This window comes from Myotis yumanensis, unplaced genomic scaffold, assembly GCF_028538775.1.
Source record: "Myotis yumanensis isolate MYYU_CA2020_CCGP unplaced genomic scaffold, mMyoYum1.0.hap1 SCAF_24, whole genome shotgun sequence".
In the NCBI taxonomy this organism is placed as follows: Eukaryota; Metazoa; Chordata; class Mammalia; order Chiroptera; family Vespertilionidae; genus Myotis; species Myotis yumanensis.
In genome coordinates, this window is record NW_027223775.1 from 10,874,965 (window position 1) to 10,895,426 (window position 20,462).

Below are 20,462 nucleotides of genomic sequence, written 5' to 3' on the forward strand. Positions count from 1 at the left end.
GGCGTGGCACCTGCCTGGTCCCCTTCCCCCTCCCCCTTCCCCCCTCCCCCCTCCCCCCTCCCCCCTGCGAGGTCTGCAGCCGGAACCCCCTCGGCCCCGCACCGCCCTCCCTCCCCGGCCCCGCGCGCCCCCCACCGCGCGCCCGCCCGCCCGCCGGCCCCGCAGACAGACCGCTGCGCGCTGCGCCCCGAGCGGCCGGGCATCCACCTGTCACCGCAGCCGCCGCCGCCCAAGTTATTGGGGACCAAGCCGGGCGGGCAGCGGGGAGGAGGAGGAGGAGGAGGAGGAGGAGGAGGAGGAGGAGGAGGAGGAGGAGGAGGCGCTGCGTCCTGGCCCATGGCCGCCCTCCCCGCCCGCCGGCCGCCCGCGCCCCCCGCGCGCCCTCCGCGCGCCCCGCCTGGCGGCCGCCGGGCGCAGTGGTGAGAGCGCAGGCCGAGCGCGCGGGCGCCCGTCCCTCCCCGGCTCCCGGGGCCGCACGAGGCACTGCGGCGGCGGCGGCGGCGGAGGCGGCGCGGGGCCGGCGCGGGGGGCCCCCGGGCGCGCTCGGGGGGTCGTGAGCGCAACGGCCCGCGCGCCCCCGAACCCCCCCGCCCCGCCCCGCCCCCCCCGCGCGCCATGCAGTCGCTCATCTCGCCCGTGACCAAGGCGGTCCTGGTGGCCCTGTTCATCTTCGCCATCCTGCTCATCCTCTACGTGATCCTCTGGTACATCTGCCGCGACGTGGACTGCGACCACGGCATCTGAGCGCCGGGGGGACCCCCCCTCCCCACACCTCGCCAGGGATGGAGCGGAGAGCGCGCCGCCCCCCCCCCCCCGTGCGCCCCTCCCCAAATCCCCTCCCCAACTCGCCGCGCGCGCGCGCCCTCCCGCCGCTGCCACCTGCCTGTGACCTTCAGGGCGAGACGGCGAGGCTGGTGAGTCCCCCTCCGGCGCGGGTGTCGTGCGGGGCGAGACGACCGGGGAGTCCCAACTTCGTGGCTGGGAGCGCGCGCGCGCGTGCCATCCGGGGCGCGCGGGACCGTCAGCCCCCCCTGGACTCCCCACGGGGGGCGCAGGACGCGGCGAGAGGCTGCAGGTGGCTGTGGGTGTCCAGGGGGTTGGGAGCCGGCCTGCTGCACTCTCCCCATCCCCACCCCCAAAATCCCCTGAACCCCGACTTCTCTGTGCCAGTCCCGCCAGGCGCCCTAGGGACCGGCCCGCCAAGCGCTCCCGCCTTGCGTGGCCACCTGCGCAGGGGCCGGAGCCGAATGGGACGCGGGTCTCCAGAGGTTTGTCTGGGGGAATGTGGGGGGGTCCGAATCCCTCTGGGAGGTCCCCCCTGTACCCCGCAGCCACGCACCGCTGGGCTAGGCGAGCGCGTATGAGGGGACACGGTGCCATGGACCGCAAAGGGCAGGTGGATGGATTAGAAATGAGGTCTGAAGTCTGCTGCCCAGACAGGCGCCCCGAGAGGCGCAGAAGCTTGGGGACCCGGCTTCCTCGCAGGCCCCCCCGAGAGGAGAGAGATCCCCCCCACACCCAACAAGAATCAGGCTTCGCCTTCCTGCCTCGCAAGTTTGAGGCTGAAAATGCAATCGCGTGAGCCGGCAAAATGCCTCGGGCTGCCCCCCAAATGGATGCGTCCGCCGGGGCGCCATCCAGGGGGAGCAGGGACGTTTTGGGGTGACCCCTGTAACCCCCTCCATCCCCGCTGTCCTGGGTGCCACCCTCTGCGGGGTGACATTCAAGTTCCTGCTTTTATTTAATTTATTTTTTTATTCCTTTATTCCCCGTTCCCAGCCTGCAAAAGGCGCAAGACAAGATCCCGTGTCCCCTGAAATCCTCCAGCGGCTCAAGACGCTCCTGAGGTGGGGAGATGCGCTTTGGGGGGGCCGGAAGCGAAGGGGGGCGCGCATGGGGGGGAGGAGGAAGAAGAGGGGAGACCCACTTTTTTTTCTTTTTTTTTAAGTTATTTATCTTCACCTGAGGATATTTTTTTCCCATTGATTTTTTTTAAGAGAGAGAGAGAGAGAGATCAATTGATTGCCTTCCACGCTCGCCCCAACCAGGGCCGGGGATCGAACCTGCAACCCGGGTACCTGTGCCCTTGACCGGGATTCGAACCCGCAACCCTTCAGCCCACCGGCCCTCGCTCTAACCACTGACCCCAACCGGCCAGGGCTGGGGAGACCCCTTTTTTAAGACGAGCAACACTATGGGAGGGAATGCGTACAGGTCCGGGGAGCCCCCACCGCCACCCCCATCGTCTCAATGGAAATGCTTGCTTTTTCCTTTTTTAAATATTTTTTTAAAAATATATTTTTATTAATTTCAGAGAAGAAGGGAGAGAGAGAGAGAGAGAGAGAGAGAGAGAGAGAGAAACATCCACGAGGAGAGAGAATCATGGACCGGCTGCCTCCTGCTCGCCCCCCACTGGGGATGGAGCCCACAACCCGGGCCTGGGCCCTTGACCGGGAATCGAACCCGGGACCCTTCAGTCTACAGGCCGACGCTCTATCCACTGAGCCACACCAGTCAGGGCTCTTTTCACTATTATTATTATTATTTATTTAATCCTCAGCTGAGGATATTTTCCTATTGATTTTTTAGAGAGAGAAAGAGAGAGAGAGAGGGAGAGACAGAGAGAAACATCGATGTGAGAGAGACACCTCGATGGGTTGCCTCCTGCACACGCCCCGACCAGGGCCCGGGCCGGGGAGGAGCCTGTAATCCAGGTATGTGCCCTTGACCAGGAATCGAACCCAGGACCCTTCGGTCCGCAGGCCGGCTCTCTATCCACTGAGCCACACCGGCCTGGGCACAAGCCTTGCTGTTCCATTCAGAACGTTTTCAATTACATTCCTGTTCTCAGCTCTCCATGACCCTTTCCAAATAGGACTTCTCTTCGTGTTGTATAAATTATTTTAGAAATATATATTGGAGCTCAGCTGGTGTGGCTCAGTGGTTGAGCGTCGACCTAGGAACCAGGAGGTCCCGGGTTCGATTCCCGGTCAAGGGCACAGGGCCGGGTTGTGGGCTCGATCCTCAGTAGGGGGCGTGCAGGAGGCAGCCGGTCCGTGATTCTCTCTCCTCATGGATGTTTCTCTCTCTCTCTCCCTCTCCCTTCCTCTCTCTGAAAATCAATTTTAAAATATTAAATATACACATTATATTAAATGTCATATATTAAGTATTGTTATGGGTGACAAAAGAGCTGCTTAATATACATACATACAAGCATACACACACACACACACACACACACACGCACACACACTGGAGGTCCGGTGCACGAAATTCAAGCACGGGGTGGGGGTCCCTCAGCCCGGCCTGCACCCTCTCGCAATCTGGGACCCCTCAGGGGGTGTCTGATTGCTGGTTTAGGCCTGATCGGGCCTAAACTGTCAGTGGGACATCCCTCTCGAAATCCGGGACCACTGGCTCCTAACCGCTCTGCCTCCCTGATCACCCCTAACCACTCGCCTGCCTGCCTGATCGCCCCTAACCACTCACCTGCCTGCCTGATCACCCCTAACCACTCTGCCTGCCTGATTGCCCCCTAACCACTCACCTGCCTGCCTGATCGCCCCTAACCACTCTGCCTGCCTGATCGCCCCTAACCGCTCGCCTGCCTGCCTGATCGCCCCTAACCGCTCTGCCTGCCTGATCGCCCCTAACCGCTCGCCTGCCTGCCTGATCGCCCCTAACCGCTCGCCTGCCTGCCTGATCGCCCCTAACCGCTCGCCTGCCTGCCTGATCGCCCTAACCACTCTCCTGCCTGATCACCCCTAACCGCTCGCCTGCCTGCCTGACCGACCCTAACCACTCGCCTCCCTGCCTGATCGCCCCTAACCACTCACCTGCCTGATCGCCCCTAACCACTCGCCTGCCTGCCTGATCGCCCCTAACCACTCGCCTGCCTGCCTGATCACCCCTAACCACTCACCTGCCTGCCTGATCGCCCCTAACCACTCACCTGCCTGCCTGATCACCCCTAATTGCTCACCTGCCTGCCTGATCGCCCCTAACCACTCACCTGCCTGCCTGATCACCCCTAACCGCTCACCTGCCTGCCTGATCGCCCCTAACCACTCACCTGCCTGCCTGATCACCCCTAACCACTCACCTGCCTGATCGCCCCTAACCACTCGCCTGCCTGCCTGATTGCCCCTAACCGCTCGCCTGCCTGCCTGATCGCCCCTAACCACTCACCTGCCTGCCTGATCGCCCCTAACCACTCACCTGCCTGATCGCCCCTAACCACTCGCCTGCCTGCCTGATTGCCCCTAACCGCTCGCCTGCCTGCCTGATCACCCCTAACCGCTCACCTGCCTGCCTGATCGCCCCTAACCACTCACCTGCCTGCCTGATCACCCCTAACCACTCACCTGCCTGATCGCCCCTAACCACTCACCTGCCTGCCTGATCGCCCCTAACCACTCACCTGCCTGATCGCCCCTAACCACTCACCTGCCTGCCTGATCGCCCCTAACCACTCACCTGCCTGATCGCCCCTAACCACTCGCCTGCCTGCCTGATCGCCCCTAACCACTCACCTGCCTGCCTGATCGCCCCTAATTGCTCACCTGCCTGCCTGATCACCCCTAACCGCTCACCTGCCTGCCTGATCGCCCCTAACCACTCACCTGCCTGCCTGATCGCCCCTAACCGCTCGCCTGCCTGCCTGATCGCCCCTAATTGCTCACCTGCCTGCCTGATCACCCCTAACCGCTCACCTGCCTGCCTGATCGCCCCTAACCACTCACCTGCCTGCCTGATCGCCCCTAACCGCTCGCCTGCCTGCCTGATCGCCCCTAATTGCTCACCTGCCTGCCTGATCACCCCTAACCGCTCGCCTGCCTGCCTGATCACCCCTAACCACTCCCCTGCCTGATCGCCCCTAACCACTCGCCTGCCTGCCTGATCGCCCCTAACCACTCACCTGCCTGCCTGATCGCCCCTAACCGCTCGCCTGCCTGCCTGATCACCCCTAACCACTCACCTGCCTGCCTGATCGCCCCTAACCACTCGCCTGCCTGCCTGATCACCCCTAACCACTCACCTGCCTGATCGCCCCTAACCACTCGCCTGCCTGCCTGATCGCCCCTAACCACTCACCTGCCTGCCTGATCACCCCTAACCACTCGCCTGCCTGCCTGATCGCCCCTAACCGCTCGCCTGCCTGCCTGATCGCCCCTAACCACTCACCTGCCTGCCTGATCGCCCCTAACCGCTCACCTGCCTGCCTGATCACCCCTAACCACTCACCTGCCTGATCGCACCTAACCACTCGCCTGCCTGCCTGATCGCCCCTAACCACTCTCCTGCCTGCCTGATCACCCCTCACAGCCTCTGCCTGCACCCCCACCACCACAGCTTCATCCAGAAGGACATCCGGAAGGCCGTTGGGCTGTCTGGTCTAATTAGCATAACACCCTTTTATTCGTATAGACAGGCACCGCCCACACAGGTTCCATTCTGAAAAACAAAACAGAACTTGGGACCAATTTTTAAGTCAATACGGCCCATCATCGGCCATAAAAAGTGGGAGGAAAAGTCACTGCAGGTGTTTTCTGGGGGGTTTTTCCCCTGTGTTTTGGGAGTTATTTTCCTGTTTGCAGCGTAAGAAAGACACAAGCAGGTCCACGCTGGTGTGGCTCAGTTGATAGAGCGTCGGCCTGCAGACTGAAGGGTCCTGGGTTCGAATCCCGGTCAAGGGCACAGGCCCGGGTTGCAGGCTCGATCCCCAGTCGGGGGCGTGCAGGAGGCGGCCGATCCATGATTCTCTCTCATCATCGATGTTTTTCTCTCTCTCTCTCTACCTTCCTCACTGAAATCAATAAAAATATATTTTTTAAAAAATAAATAAAAATAGCCCTAACCGGTGTGGCTCAGTGGATAGAGCATCGGCCTGCAGACTGAAGGGTCCCGGGTTCGATTCTGGTCAAGGGCATGTACCTGGGTTGTGGGTTCGATCGCCACTAGGGGGCGTGCAGGAGTCACCCGATCGATGTTTCTCTCTCATCGATGTTTCTCACTCTCTATCCCTCTCCCTTCCTCTCTGTAAAATCAATAAAATATATTTTTTTATTGATTTCAGAGAGGAAGGATGAGGGAGAGATAGAAACATCCATGATGAGAGAGAATCACGGACCGGCCGCCTTCTGCACGCCCCCTACTGGGGACGGAACCCACAACCCGGGCCTGTGCCCTTGACCGGGAATCGAACCCGGGGCCTCCTGGTTCCTAGGTCGAGGCTCAACCACTGAGCCACACCGGCCGGACTTCGAGTTTTTTTTTATCTCCGACTGTTTCCAGGATTCAAGGCCAGGGGAGGGCCTGTCCTGTCCCCAAAGGAAGTCTATTTAGGAAATAATTCTTCTTCTCCTGGAATAATAACTTTTTTTAAAGAAAGCCCCCAGGCTGTTCTCTGGAACTCAGGTTTTTATTTAGTCCGACCTACTCTACAGCGAGGACTCTTCCTGTCCCAGCCCCGTGACCTGATTCGGGGCCTATATCTTCCCCGTCCCGGGCGGCGTCCCCAGTGGAGGGAACGTCAGGATGCTGTGTGATCAGCCATCGAGTCCCCGTTTGGGGACAAGACAAAAAAAAACACCAAAAGAACAAGAGGGGATTTCATCGGGGATGTCACCTTTAATCGCTGGCTTCCTGGGTGCTGACTTATGTGTATTTCACTTAATATTTCTGGGGTTGTATCTATTTTATTTTATTTTATTTGTATTTATTTTATTTTATTTTTTAGTTTTTCTTTTCACAAATTAATCTTGGCCATTGCAGTGAGTTGTATCTATTTTATTTTATTTTATATTTTATTTTATTTATTATTTTTTATTTTATTTTATTTCGTGTCTACTGTTTCTTATTTTTATTGTTTTTATTTTTTAATATATTTTTATTGATTTTTTTACAGAGAGGAAGGGAGAGGGACAGAGAGTTAGAAATATCGATGAGAGAGAAACATCGATCAGCCGCCTCCTGCACGCCCCCCACTGGGGATGAGCCCGCAACCCAGGTCCATGCCCTTGACCGGGACTCGAACCCGGGACCCTTCAGTCCATAGGCCGACGCTCTATCCACTGAGCCACACCGGTCAGGGCTTATTTTTCTTTTTAACTAGAGGCCGGGTGCACGAAATCCATGCACTCGGCGGGGGGGCGGGGGGTGTCCCTCAGCCCAGCCTGCGTCCAGGAGCCCTCGGGGGATGCCCGACTGGCCCAGAGGTGGGAGAGGCTCAAGCCACCACCGCTGAGCTCGCCAGCCTTGAGCCTGGCTTGTGGCTGAGCAATGCTCCCCCTGTGGGAGCCCACTGACCACCAGGAGGCAGCTCCTGCGTTGAGCGTCTGCCCCCTGGTGGTCAGTGCATGTCATAGCGACCGGTCATTCTGCCATTCGGTCTATTTGCATATTAGCCTTTTGTTATATAGGAGATATTTTTATTATTGATTTCAGAGAGGAAGGGAGAGGGAGAGAGAGAGAGAGAAACATCCATGATGAGAGAGAATCAGGGACCGGCCGCCTCCCGCACGCCCCCTACTGGGGATGGAGCCCACAACCCGGGCCTGTGCCCTGGACCGGGAATCGAACCCGGGACCTCCTGGTTCCTAGGTTGACTCCTAACCACTGAGCCACACCGGCCGGTCCTGGCTCCTTTTAGGTCAACGTCATTTGGGGGGAAGGCAACCATGTCCTTTTTTTTTTCTTCTCTTCCCACCCTTGTAGGGTCCCTGATGGGATGGAGAGGGGCCCCCTCTGCCGCCTGGGGGAGCCGGGCGCACACCTGTCCGCCAGATACCAGCCGAGGAGCTGTGGCCGCACCCCCATCATGAGCCACCCGGGGCCAGGGCTCCCAGAAGGAGTCAGACTGGAGGGTGGACTCGCAGCTTCACTACGGGGGTGACGCCACCCGCCAAGATGAAGGCCGCCCCCCGCCGCCAACCGTTCATCTTGCGAAGCCATCGCCGGGCGGGCAGGACACCTCCATGCGCCCTGGGGGGCCCCACCCAGCCATCCCTGGGGGCCCGCCCGCCTGGTTCACCCCCTACACTCTCAGCCCCCCCCCGCCTCGTCGTCCATTTGTGATGTCCCCCAAAAGCCTGTCCGTTGTGGTTCGTCCTCGTTCACGGGGGTCCTGTCCTTCCTGGATGGAGAAATCCAGGGAACAACTCACTTCAGGTCATCGCATCCCTTAGGGAGCCAAGTGCCCCTGGGGCCACGCCCACTCGATCTCAGATGCAGCTGGTGACGTCAACGTTGTCCCCCCCCAAATCCCGTCCCCCCCCCCCAAAAAAACAAAACCAACCCACACCCAGTGCTTTCTGGCTCCCCCGACATCAGCCCGTTTCCAGGGGCTCAGAACGTTCTGGAACATTCTGGAACATTGTGTGCTCAGAACGTTCCGGAACGTTCTGGAAGATTCTAGAAAATTCTAGAAACACCGCCACCGTCATTTATATTATTATTTTATTTTTTTTAAATATGTTTTTATTGGTTTCAGAGAGGAAGGGAGAGGGAGAGAGAGACAGAAACATCCAGGAGGAGAGAGAATTATCCAACGGCTGCCTCCTGCATGCCCCCTACTGGGGACCGAGCCCGCAACCAGGGTACGTGCCCTTGACCGGGACTCGAACCGGTGACCTCCTGGTTTATAGGTTGATGCTCAACCACTGAGCCACACCAGGGCCGGGCTGTCCCAGATATTCCTACCGGCCTGTTGCCCTCAGAAGAAGACACCATGTTTGGCATTGACGACAACGAGCTCTGGAAAATACAGACTCGAGACTTTGGCCGTGGGCGCAGAACGTTCTGGAAAGTTCTGGAAGATTCTGGAACATTCTAGAAAATTCTAGAAAATTCTAGAAAATTCTAGAAACATCTCCAGCTTGAGATTTAGGGCGGAACTCTGCACCGCGCCCCCGGCGCTCTCTGCGCGGTATCACGCCAGGCAGTTCTGTGTCCGCAAAGGACTCTTGCGACCTGGGTCCCTGCGCTTTGTCTGAAATCCACGCGGGAAGCGATGGACAGACATGTCGGTGGGCCCTCCGGCAGGGGGCGGTGGTGAGCCCGTCTCGACGGGCGCCCCCCATTCCATTTTATACATTCCCCTAAATGCTGCCTTCGTCATCCCGTCCGCACGTGTGGTGTGTATCAGTCTCATAGCTTGTGCCTCTCCGTGTGGAGAGAGTTCGTCAGATCGAGCTCACACATTAAGGCTATTCCAGAAAATAAAAATATTTTTGAAATCACACCGCATGGGGTACAGTCTTTGTGTGTGTGTGTGTGTCATGGCGGGGACAGAAAACCCAGGTGGCCCCAGCTGGTGTGGCTCAGTGGTTGAGCGTCAACCTGTGAACCAGGGGGTGACAGGTTCGCTTCCTGGTCAGGGCACATGCCCGAGTTGGGGGATCAATCCCCAGGGGAGGGTGTGCACGAGGCAGCCATTTGTCCATTTATCCATCCATTCATCTATCCACCTATTGATTCATTCATTTGGTAGAATTAATGCATCCATTAATGTACCCATCCACCCATCCATTCATCCATCCATTCATTTATCTATCCACCTATTCATTCATTCCTTAATCCATCCATTAATGTACCCATCCATCCATCCCTCCACTCATCCATTCATCCATCCATCCATACATACATACATACATACATCTCTCCATCGTTCTATTCATGTACCCACACAAACATCCATCCATCCATCGATCCATCGATCCATCCATCCATCCATCCATCCATGCATCCATCCATCCATTTATCTATCCACCTATTCATTCATTCCTTAATCCATCCATTAATGCATCCATCTATTTAACCACCCATTCACCCAAGTAATAATTAATTAATTTTTAATTTAGTCATTTATTAATCCATCCATTAATGTACCCATTCACCCACTCATCCATACCTCTATACATTTACCTACAAATTCATTCATTCATTAACCTACACATGAATGTATCCTTCTATCCACCCATCTGTCCATCCATCTGTCTTTCCATCCATCCATCCATCCATCCATCCATCCATCCATCCATCTCTCCATCCATCCATCCATCCCTCCATCCATCTCTCCATCCATCCATCCATCCATCTATCCATCCATCCACCCATCCATCCATCTACTCATCCATCCATCCATCCATCCATCCACCCATCCATTCATCTATCTACCTATTAATTAATTCATTAACCTATCCATTAATGTATCCATCTATCACCCATCAATCCACCTATTAATTCATTCACTTATTAATCAATCCATTAACGTATCCATCTATCCATACATCTGTCCATCAGTCTTTCCATCCATCCATCCATCCATCCATCCATCCATTCATCCATCCATCCATTCTTCCATTCATCCATCCATTCATCTATCCACCTATTGATTAATTCATTAACCCATCTATTAATGTATCTATCCATCCATCCACCTTGTAATTCATTCACTCATTAATCCATCCATTAATGTACCCACCTACCCATCTACCCAACTATCTCTCCATCCATCCACCACCTATTCATCCATCCACCCATCCACCCATTTACCCATTAAACCACTCATCCATTTAATGTATTTACTTATCCATCCATCCATCCATCTCTCCATCCATCTCTCCATCCATCCATCCATCCATCCATCCATCCATCTACTCATCCATCCATCCATCCATCCATCCATCCATCCATCTCTCCATCCATCCATCAATCCATCCATCCATCCATCCATCCATCCATCCATCCATCCATCTCTCCATCCATCCATCCCTCCATCCATCCATCCCTCCATCCATCTACTCATCCATCCATCCATCCATCCATCCATCTCTCCATCCATCCATCCATCCCTCCATCCATCTCTCCATCCATCCATCCATCCATCTATCCATCCATCCATCCATCCATCCATCCATCCATCCATCAATCCATCCATCTCTCCATCCATCCATCCATCCCTCCATCCATCTCTCCATCCATCCATCCATCCATCTATCCATCCATCCATCCATCTACTCATCCATCCATCCATCCATCCATCCATCCATCCATCTCTCCATCCATCCATCCATCCATCCATCCATACATCCATCCACGCTCACCCACCCATCCATCCCACTCATTCATTCACTGATCCACCCATCTACCATTTTCTGAGATCAAATGTTGGCATCTAGGCATGGGAAGACCTAGCTCAATCCCTAGCAAAGCCTGGCCATCAGCATTCACTCAATAAAATGAGTACAAGTCGTGAATGAATGGGTTATCTTCATCAGGATCATTCTGAAGATACTTTTAAATATATATATATATATATTATGGATTTCAGAGAAGAAGGGAGGGGGAGAAAGAGAGAGATAGAAACATCAATGATGAGAGAGAATCATGGACCGGCTGCCTCCCGCACGCCCCCTACTAGGGATGGAGCCCACAACCGGGGCCTGTGCCCTTGACTGGGAATCGAACCCTGACCTCCTGGTTCATAGGTTGAAGCTCAACCACTGAGCCACACCGGCCGGGCTCTGTAGACACTTTACAAAGCGATTCTTATTGTTACCGACAAATAAATCCAAGATAGAAAAAGAGGCAGACTGCCCAGGGTTGTCCGGACTTTGTACAGAAAAGATTAAATGCCGGCGGTGAGTATTGTAACACAGATTCAACGTTACGGTTCATAAAATCACCGAACAGGGTTTCACCCCGGAAATTTGGAAAATAGAGGAACAAGGCTCCTCGTTCTTTGTTGACACACGTTGGAACAAGACTGAGATATTTTTATATTCGAAACATTGCTCCTTGCGTAAGGCCTGGAAGATCTGTGACTTCCCCGGCTAACGGTGTCCTAACCCCTTTCATTTAAACACTAGAGGCCCGGTGCACAGAATTCGTGCTCAGGTAGGGGGCCTGCTGGCTGCCGGCTGGGGCCTCCCTTCATTCCACACCGCCCCCTGGTGGTCAGCGCACGTCATAGCTAGCAAACGAATTCCCCAGGGGAGACTTTTCATATTAGGCTTTTATATATATAGGTATTTAAAAAATATATTTGCATTGATTTCAGAGAGGAACGGAGAGCGAGAGACAGAGAGAGAGAGAGAGGGAGAGAGAGAAACATCCATGATGAGAGAGAATCACTGATCGGCTGCCCCCTGCACGCCCCCTACTGGGGACCCGAGGATATTTTTCTATTCGTTTTTATTTATTTAACTTTTTAAAAATATTTTTTATTGATTTCAGAGAGGAAGGGAGAGGGAGAGAGAGAAACATCCATGATGAGAGAGAATCATGGACCGGCTGCCTCCTGCACGCCCCCTACTGGGGATCGAGCCCGCAACCCGGGCATGGGCCCTTGACCGGGAATCGAACCCTGACCTCCTGTTTCACAGGTCGTCGCTCAACCACTGAGCCACACCAGTTGGGCCAATATTGTGTGTTTATTAATAATCCATCCGTTAAGCCGTAACCGGTGTGGCTCAGTGGATAGAGCGTCGGCCTGCGGACAGAAGGGTCCCGGGTTCGATTCCGGTCAAGGGCATGTACCTCGGTTGCAGGCACATCCCCAATAGGGGGCGTGCAGGAGGCAGCTGATCAATGTTTCTCTCTCATCGATGTTTCTAACTCTCTATCCCTCTCCCTTCCTCTCTGTAAAAAATCAATAAAATATATATTTTTAAAAAATAATCCATCCGTTAATGTATCCATCCATCCACCCACCCATCCATCCATTCATCCATGCAGAGTATATTTTTTCTCCATTGATTTTTAGAGAGAGAGGGAGGGTGAGAAAGAGAGAGAGAGAGAGAGAGAAATATGGAAATATACTCCAAACTAATTATTATTTTTCAAAATGTGTCTCTATTCCCAGGGCCCTCCACACACACTCTTAGCTCCGTCACGGAGAGCCGGGAGGTGGTCAAGTTTTCCGAAATGCCATTGGAGGGTTTTATTCATGGGGGGCCGGGGGGGGGGTCCCCAGTTCCCTACATTCTGGAATTATCCACACCTTCTCTGCAGCTGTGAGACGAGAAAATTAATTTATCGCAACCTTCCCTCAGCCGCCGTCTCCACCTTTCCAAGCGGGTCGCAAGCGTTTCCGAATTTAATTTCTGACAAAGACAGAGCCCCCCACACCCCCCCACCCACACACCCCAGATGTTGTTCCATCAGCAACGTTCTTTGGAGAAATGCCCCCAATTCAGGCAAGAAAATGAGAAGAATAAAAGAATGTTTGTTCCATGGGAGTTGGATCTGAAATCACAGGAAACCCCCTGAGCCCTGGCCCCGCCCCCACCCCTGTGGTTCAGTGGTTAGAGCGTCGATCCCGGCACCGTCTGGGTCCCGGTCAAGGGCATGTACCTTGGTTGCGGGCACATCCCCAGTAGGGGGCGTGCAGGAGGCAGCTGATCGATGTTTCTCTCTCATCATCGATGTTTCTAACTCTCTATCCCTCTCCCTTCCTCTCGATAAAAAAAATCAATAAAATATATTTATTTTTTAAAAAGGAAGTATTTTTTTAAAAAAAATTTAAACCCTGGCTGGTGTGGCTCAGTGGATAGAGCGTCGGGCTGCGGACTGGAGGGCCCCGGGTTCGAATCCTGGTCCAGGGCACAGGCCCGGGTTGCGGGCTCGATCCCCAGTAGGGGGCGTGCAGGAGGCAGCCGGTCCGTGATTCTCTCCTATCATGGATATTTCTCTCTCTCTCACTTCCTCTCTGAAATCAATAAAAAAAATATATATTTACTAGTAAAATAAAAAAAAAAACTAAGTAAATAATGTTTAAAAATAATAAAATAAACATTGCGGGAACGTCACACCTGTGGCTGCTGAAAACGAGAATATCCTGGTGTGGGTTTTTTTAATTTTGATTTTTCACGCATTTTTATTGACTTCAGAGAGAGGAAGGGAGAGGGAGAGAGAGGGAGAGACATCCATGATGAGAGAGAATCATGGACCGGCTGCCTCCTGCACGCCCCCCTGCTGGGGATCGAGCCCGCAACCCGGGCCTGTGCCCTTGACCGGGATTCGAACCCGGGACCCTCCAGTCCGCAGGCCGACGCTCTAACCACTGGGCCACACCAGCCAGGGCCATACACACACACACACACACACACACACGTATACACACAGTCTTCCCAAATAGAAGGGTTCCGTGCCCAAAAAACACAGGGTGGGGGAGAAATTGAGGTCGGGCTTGCAGCTTCGACCAGGAAGGTAAAGACGTGTGAAGGCTCCGGATCTGCCCTGCGGATCCGATCAATAAATCGGCGTCCGTCCGTCTCCCTGAAAACACTCAGGCCGGGAAATCGGCGACGATGAATAATTTATGGGAGCAATTACGACAACCAGGCCCCTTGAAATGCATGACCTTGGAGACCAGGCCCCAATAATTAACCCGCTGAGGACTCGTCTCATATGAACAGACACAGGGGAGCCCTGGCCGGTGTGGCTCAGTGGATAGGGCGCCGGCCTGTGGACTGAAGGGTCCCGGGTTCGATTCCCGGTCAAGGGCACAGGCCCGGGTTGTTGGCTCGATCCCCAGTCGGGGGCGTGCAGGAGGCAGCCGATCAATGATTCTCTCTCATCATGGATGTTTCTCTCTCTCTCTCTCCCTCTCCCTTTCTCTCTGAAATCAATACAAATGTCTATACTAATAAAAGGGTAATATGCTAATTAGACCGGGTCGACCGGACATCTTCCGGACGTCCGACGTCCTTCTGGACAAAGCCATGGTGGCGGGGGCCGAGGCAGAGGCGGTTAGGGGTGATCAGGCCGGCAGGGGGGCAGTTAGGGGGCAGCCAGACTGGCAGGGAGGTAGTTAGGGGGCGGCCAGATGGGCAGGTGAACAGTTAGAGGGGCGGCCAAGCTGGCAGGGGGGCAGTTAGAGGGTGACCAGGCTGGCAGGGGGGCAGTTAGGGGGCAACCAGACTGGCGGGGGGGCATTTAGGGAGCGATCAGACTGGCAGGGGTGCAGTTAGGGGGCGACCAGGCTGGCAGGGAGGTAGTTAGGGGGCAACCAGGCTGGCAGGGGGGCAGTTAGGGGGCAACCAGACTGGCGGGGGGGGCATTTAGGGAGCGATCAGACTGGCAGGGGTGCAGTTAGGGGGCGACCAGGCTGGCAGGGAGGTAGTTAGGGGGCGACCAGACTGGCAGGTGAGCATGTAGGGGGTGGCCAGGCGGGCTGGCAGGGGGGCAGTTAGGGGGTGGCCAGGCCTGCAGGGGACCCATTAGGAGGTGATCAGGCCAGCAAGCGGAAGGCGTTAGGGGCGATCAGACAGGCAGACAAGTGGTTAGGAGCCAGTGGTCCCAGATTGCGAGAGGGACGCCCGACTGCCGGCTTAGGCCCGATAGCCGGACATCCCCCGAGGGGTCCCGGATTGGAGAGGGTGCAGGCCGGGCTGAGAGACACCCCCCCACCCTTGTGCCCGAATTTCATGCACCGGGCCTCTAGTATTTTTAAAAAGAAAAAGAAAAAAAACTCATGGAACTCCACTTGGAAATGCCTTCACTTTGGGAGAAGCACAATTAATGTCTTTCTAGAAGGAATTTTTATTTTGTTTATTTTGTTTATTATATATATTTTATTGATTTCAGAGAGGAAGGGAGAGAGAGAAAGATCCACGATGAGAGAGAATCACGGATCGGCCGCCTCCTGCACGCCCCCTACTGGTTGGGGATCGAGCCCGCAACCCGGGCACGTGCCCTCGACCGGGAATCGAACCCGGGACCCTTCAGTCCGCGCGCCGGCGCTCTAACCACTGAGCCACACCAGCTAGGACCAAAAGGACTTTTTAAAAGAAACCCCGGTTGCATTGGAAAGTGGAGCAGGCGGGGCCGACGATTCCGGGGGCGCAACACCTTCCTTTTGTCGCCTCCCATGCCCGGGGCCCTGTAACTCCCTGAGCGGTGCCCGCTTTGAAAACTCCAAAAACACCTTTTTTTAAAAAAAAATAAATAAATAAAATAAAATAAAAATAAAAATAAAGACGGTGCAGCGATCCATGCCCTGGCCCGTTCCGGGGAAAGTAGGACACGCGCTATAAATAGACGCGGCGGCAAATGAACACCCGTGTGTGTGTGTGTGTGTGTGTGTGTGAGTGTGAGCTGGTGGCCCTGAGATAAACACCTCAGCTGCTAACCGTGTGTCTGATACCCCCCGGGGACCGGGTTTTCTCGGCATTTCTGCACCCGGAATGCAGCCCTTTGATCTTGCCATGTTTCCCCCCAAAAAAGGTGAGAAGCCAGGCCATTTGCATAAACATGCAAACCAGGTGGCTCAGTGGTTGAGCACCGACCGATGACCCAGGCGGGCACGGTTCGGTTCCTGGCGTTGCCGGCTCCATCCCCCAGCGGGGGGCGTGCAGGAGGCGGCCGATCCGTGATTCTCTCCCATTATGGATGTTTCTATGTCTCCCCCTCTCCCTCTCCCTTCCTCTCTGAAATCAGTAAAAATAGATTAAAAATGTATAATAAATAAAAGCATAATACGCTCATTAGACCGGGCGGCTGAACAACCTTCTGGACGTCTTTCCAGATGCAGCTGCGGCGGTCGAGGCAGAGGCAGTTAGGGGCGATCAGGCAGGCAGGTGAGTGGTTAGGGGCGATCAGGCAGGCAGGCGAGTGGTTAGGGGCGATCAGGCAGGCAGGCGAGCAGTTAGGGGCGATCAGGCAGGCAGAGTGGTTAGGGGTGATCAGGCAGGCAGGTGAGTGGTTAGGGGCGATCAGGCAGGCAGGCGAGTGGTTAGGGGCGATCAGGCAGGCAGGCGAGTGGTTAGGGGCGATCAGGCAGGCAGGCGAGTGGTTAGGGGCGATCAGGCAGGCAGGCGAGCAGTTAGGGGCGATCAGGCAGGCAGAGTGGTTAGGGGCGATCAGGCAGGCAGGCGAGCGGTTAGGGGCGATCAGGCAGGCAGGCGAGTGGTTAGGGGCGATCAGGCGGGCAGGTGAGTGGTTAGGGGCGATCAGGCGGGCAGGTGAGCGGTTAGGGGCGATCAGGCAGGCGAGCGGTTAGGGGCGATCAGGCAGGCAGGCGAGCGGTTAGGGGCGATCAGGCAGGCAGGCGAGCGGTTAGGGGCGATCAGGCAGGCAGGCGAGTGGTTAGGGGCGATCAGGCAGGCAGGCGAGCGGTTAGGGGCGATCAGGCAGGCAGAGTGGTTAGGGGCGATCAGGCAGGCAGGCGAGCGGTTAGGGGCGATCAGGCGGGCAGGCGAGTGGTTAGGGGCGATCAGGCGGGCAGGTGAGTGGTTAGGGGCGATCAGGCAGGCAGGTGAGCGGTTAGGGGCGATCAGGCAGGCAGGCGAGCGGTTAGGGGCGATCAGGCAGGCAGGCGAGCGGTTAGGGGCGATCAGGCAGGCAGGCGAGCGGTTAGGGGCGATCAGGCAGGCAGGCGAGCGGTTAGGGGCGATCAGGCAGGCAGGCGAGCGGTTAGGGGCGATCAGGCAGGCAGGTGAGCGGTTAGGGGCGATCAGGCAGGCAGGCGAGCGGTTAGGGGCGATCAGGCAGGCAGGTGAGCGGTTAGGGGCGATCAGGCAGGCAGGTGAGTGGTTAGGGGCGATCAGGCAGGCAGGCAGGTGAGTGGTTAGGGGCGATCAGGCAGGCAGGCGAGTGGTTAGGGGCGATCAGGCAGGCAGGTGAGCGGTTAGGGGTGATCAGGCAGGCAGGTGAGCAGTTAGGGACGATCAGGCAGGCAGGTGAGCAGTTAGGGGCGATCAGGCAGGCAGGTGAGTGGTTAGGGACGATCAGGCAGGCAGGTGAGCGGTTAGGGGCGATCAGGCAGGCAGGTGAGCAGTTAGGGACGATCAGGCAGGCAGGTGAGTGGTTAGGGGCGATCAGGCAGGCAGACAGGAGAGCAGCTGGTCCCAGATTTCAAGAGGGTGCCGGCTGGCCTGAGGGACACCCCACCCCTCCTGCATGAATTTCAGGCACCAGGGCCTCTAGTACGTATATAAACAGAATCACACAACCCGTGAGTGTGCGTCTGTGCATGTGTGTGTGTGTGTGTGTGCGTTGTGTTGCATGGTTTCGCCATTTTGCAGGTGAGTAGGGAGTAGAGAGCGATATTCTATGTATTTCACAAAATTCTTATTGCGATAACGTATACACACAGGATGTGCCAGAAATAGGACATAAATTTAAAATGCTTTGAATGGCAAATTTTAAATTAGGGCTCAACATCTCACACACACACACACACACACACACACACACACACACTAGAGGCCTGGTGCATGAAATTCACGCACAGGCAGAATCCCTAGGCCTGGCTGACGATCAGGGCCGATCGGGGCCTGCCAGCTGCTGGCTGGGGCCTTAATTCATTCAGCGCCACCTCCTGGTGGTCAGTGCGCGTCATAGCAAGCGAGCGTTCGGTCTCCTGGTCGAACACCCGCGGGGACAATTGGCATGTTAGCCTTTTATATATATAGATTTTTATTGATTTCAGGGAGGAAGGGAGAGGGAGAGAGAGAGAAACATCCATGAGGAGAGAGAGAGAACCATGGATCGGCTGCCCCGTGCACGCCCCCTACTGGGGATCGAGCCCGCAACCTGGGCATGTGCCCTTGACCGGGAATCGAACCCAGGACCCTTCAGTCCGCAGGCCGACGCTCCATTCACTGATCCAAACCGGCTAGGGGCACCTTTCTAGGCATTTTTAAGCATGTGATTCAGTGGCATTAATGACTTCTTTTTTTAAAAAAAATTATATTTTTATTTTTTTCAGAGAGGAGGAGAGAGAAACATCCATGATGAGAGAGAATCATGGATCGGCTGCCTCCTGAACGCCCCCTACTGGGGATCGAGCCTGCAACCCGGGCATGTGCCCTTGACCGGGAATCGAACCCGGGACCTCCGGGTTCCTAGGTCGACGCTAACCACCGAGCCACACCGGCCGGGCTGCCTTAATTACTTCTAAGCAGGGATTGGCACAGCCAGCGAGGCTTCCTTGCCAAGTATTTCTCACGTGTTTTTCATCCAGGAGCGAAATGGCTGGCTTTCCCCAGAGAGGCCTTTGGACAAATGCTGGGGGAATGGATGCCAAGGAGTCCTTCCTGGAAAATGGTATCATTGTCCCAGCCAACGGGCAAGTCCGGGTGCCTCGGGAAGCAATGGGCGGAGCTTGGCTCAGGGTCCGTCCTCCTGGGGGTCCAGCTGAGTCCTTGGTGGGTCTGGCAAGCAGACAACCTGTTGAATGAATGAATGAGTGAATGAGTGAGTGAGTGAATGAATGAATGAGTGAGGGAATGAATGAGTGAGGGAATGAATGAGTGAATGAGTGAGGGAATGAATGAATGAGGGAGGGAATGAATGAATGAGAGAATGAATGAGTGAGGGAATGAGTGAGTGAATGAATGAGTGAGGGAATGAATGAGTGAGGGAATGAATGAATGAGGGAATGGATGAGCGAATGAATGAGGGAATGAATGAATGAGAGAATGAATGAGTGAGGGAATGAATGAGTGAGGGAATGAATGAGTGAATGAGTGAGGGAGTGAATGAGTGAGGGAATGAATGAGTGAATGAGTGAGGGAATGAATGAATGAGGGAGGGAATGAGTGAATCAGTGAATGAGTGAGTGAGTAAATGAGTGAGTTAATGAATGAGTGAGGGAATGAATGAATGAGGGAATGGATGAGCGAATGAATGAGTGAGGGAATGAATGAATGAGAGAATGAATGAGTGAGGGAATGAGTGAGTGAATGAATGAGTGAGGGAATGAATGAGTGAGGGAATGAATGAATGAGGGAATGGATGAGCGAATGAATGAGGGAATGAATGAATGAGAGAATGAATGAGTGAGGGAATGAGTGAGTGAATGAATGAGTGAGGGAATGAATGAGTGAGGGAATGAATGAATGAGGGAATGGATGAGAGAATGAATGAGTGAATCAGTGAATGAGTGAGTGAATGAGTGAGGGAATGAATGAATGAGAGCATGAATGAGTGAGGGAATGAGTGAGTGAATGAATGAATGAATGAGTGAGGGAATGAATGAATAGGTGAATGAATGAGTGAATGAATGAGGGAGGGAATGAGTGAATCAGTGAATGAGTGAATCAGTAAATGAGTGAATCAGTGAATGAGTGAGGAATGAATGAGGGAGGGAATGAATGAGGGAGGGAATGAATGAATGAATGAATGAGTGAATGAATGAGTGAGGGAATGAATGAGTGAATGAATGAGTAAGGGAATGGGTGAGGGAATAAGTGAATGAATGAATGAAAATTGAAAGCAAGCCATTATCATTAGTACAATGTATCCTGGGAGGGGCGGGGCGGGGGGGGGGGGTGGCGGTCGCCTGGTCCGGGCAGGAGGGGGCGTCCCGTGGTCCGGGGAGGGAGCCCTTGGGGAGGTGGGTGACCGCGTGGGTGGGGGGCCGGGGCGGGGGCTGGGGAGGCCCCGTGGTTTGGGCGGGATCCGCCCTCGGGACGGGAGTTCAGTGAAGGGGGAGGTCGGGGGGAGGACAG

The 20,462-nt window shown here is 55.0% G+C and overlaps 1 long non-coding RNA gene and 1 other non-coding gene across 2 annotated transcripts; both read left to right on the top strand.

Annotated features, from left to right (window-relative positions):
• Positions 1-677: 677 nt before the first annotated feature.
• LOC139000551 (uncharacterized) lies at positions 678-9,244 on the top strand. Its single transcript, XR_011469634.1, has 3 exons — positions 678-914; positions 1,780-1,847; positions 7,720-9,244. It is a non-coding gene; the product is annotated as an uncharacterized lncRNA (long non-coding RNA).
• A 4,287-nt stretch (positions 9,245-13,531) lies between these two features.
• On the top strand, positions 13,532-13,611 carry TRNAR-GCG (transfer RNA arginine (anticodon GCG)). Its single transcript has one exon. It is a non-coding gene; the product is annotated as a tRNA-Arg (tRNA).
• The last annotated feature ends 6,851 nt before the right edge of the window (positions 13,612-20,462 follow it).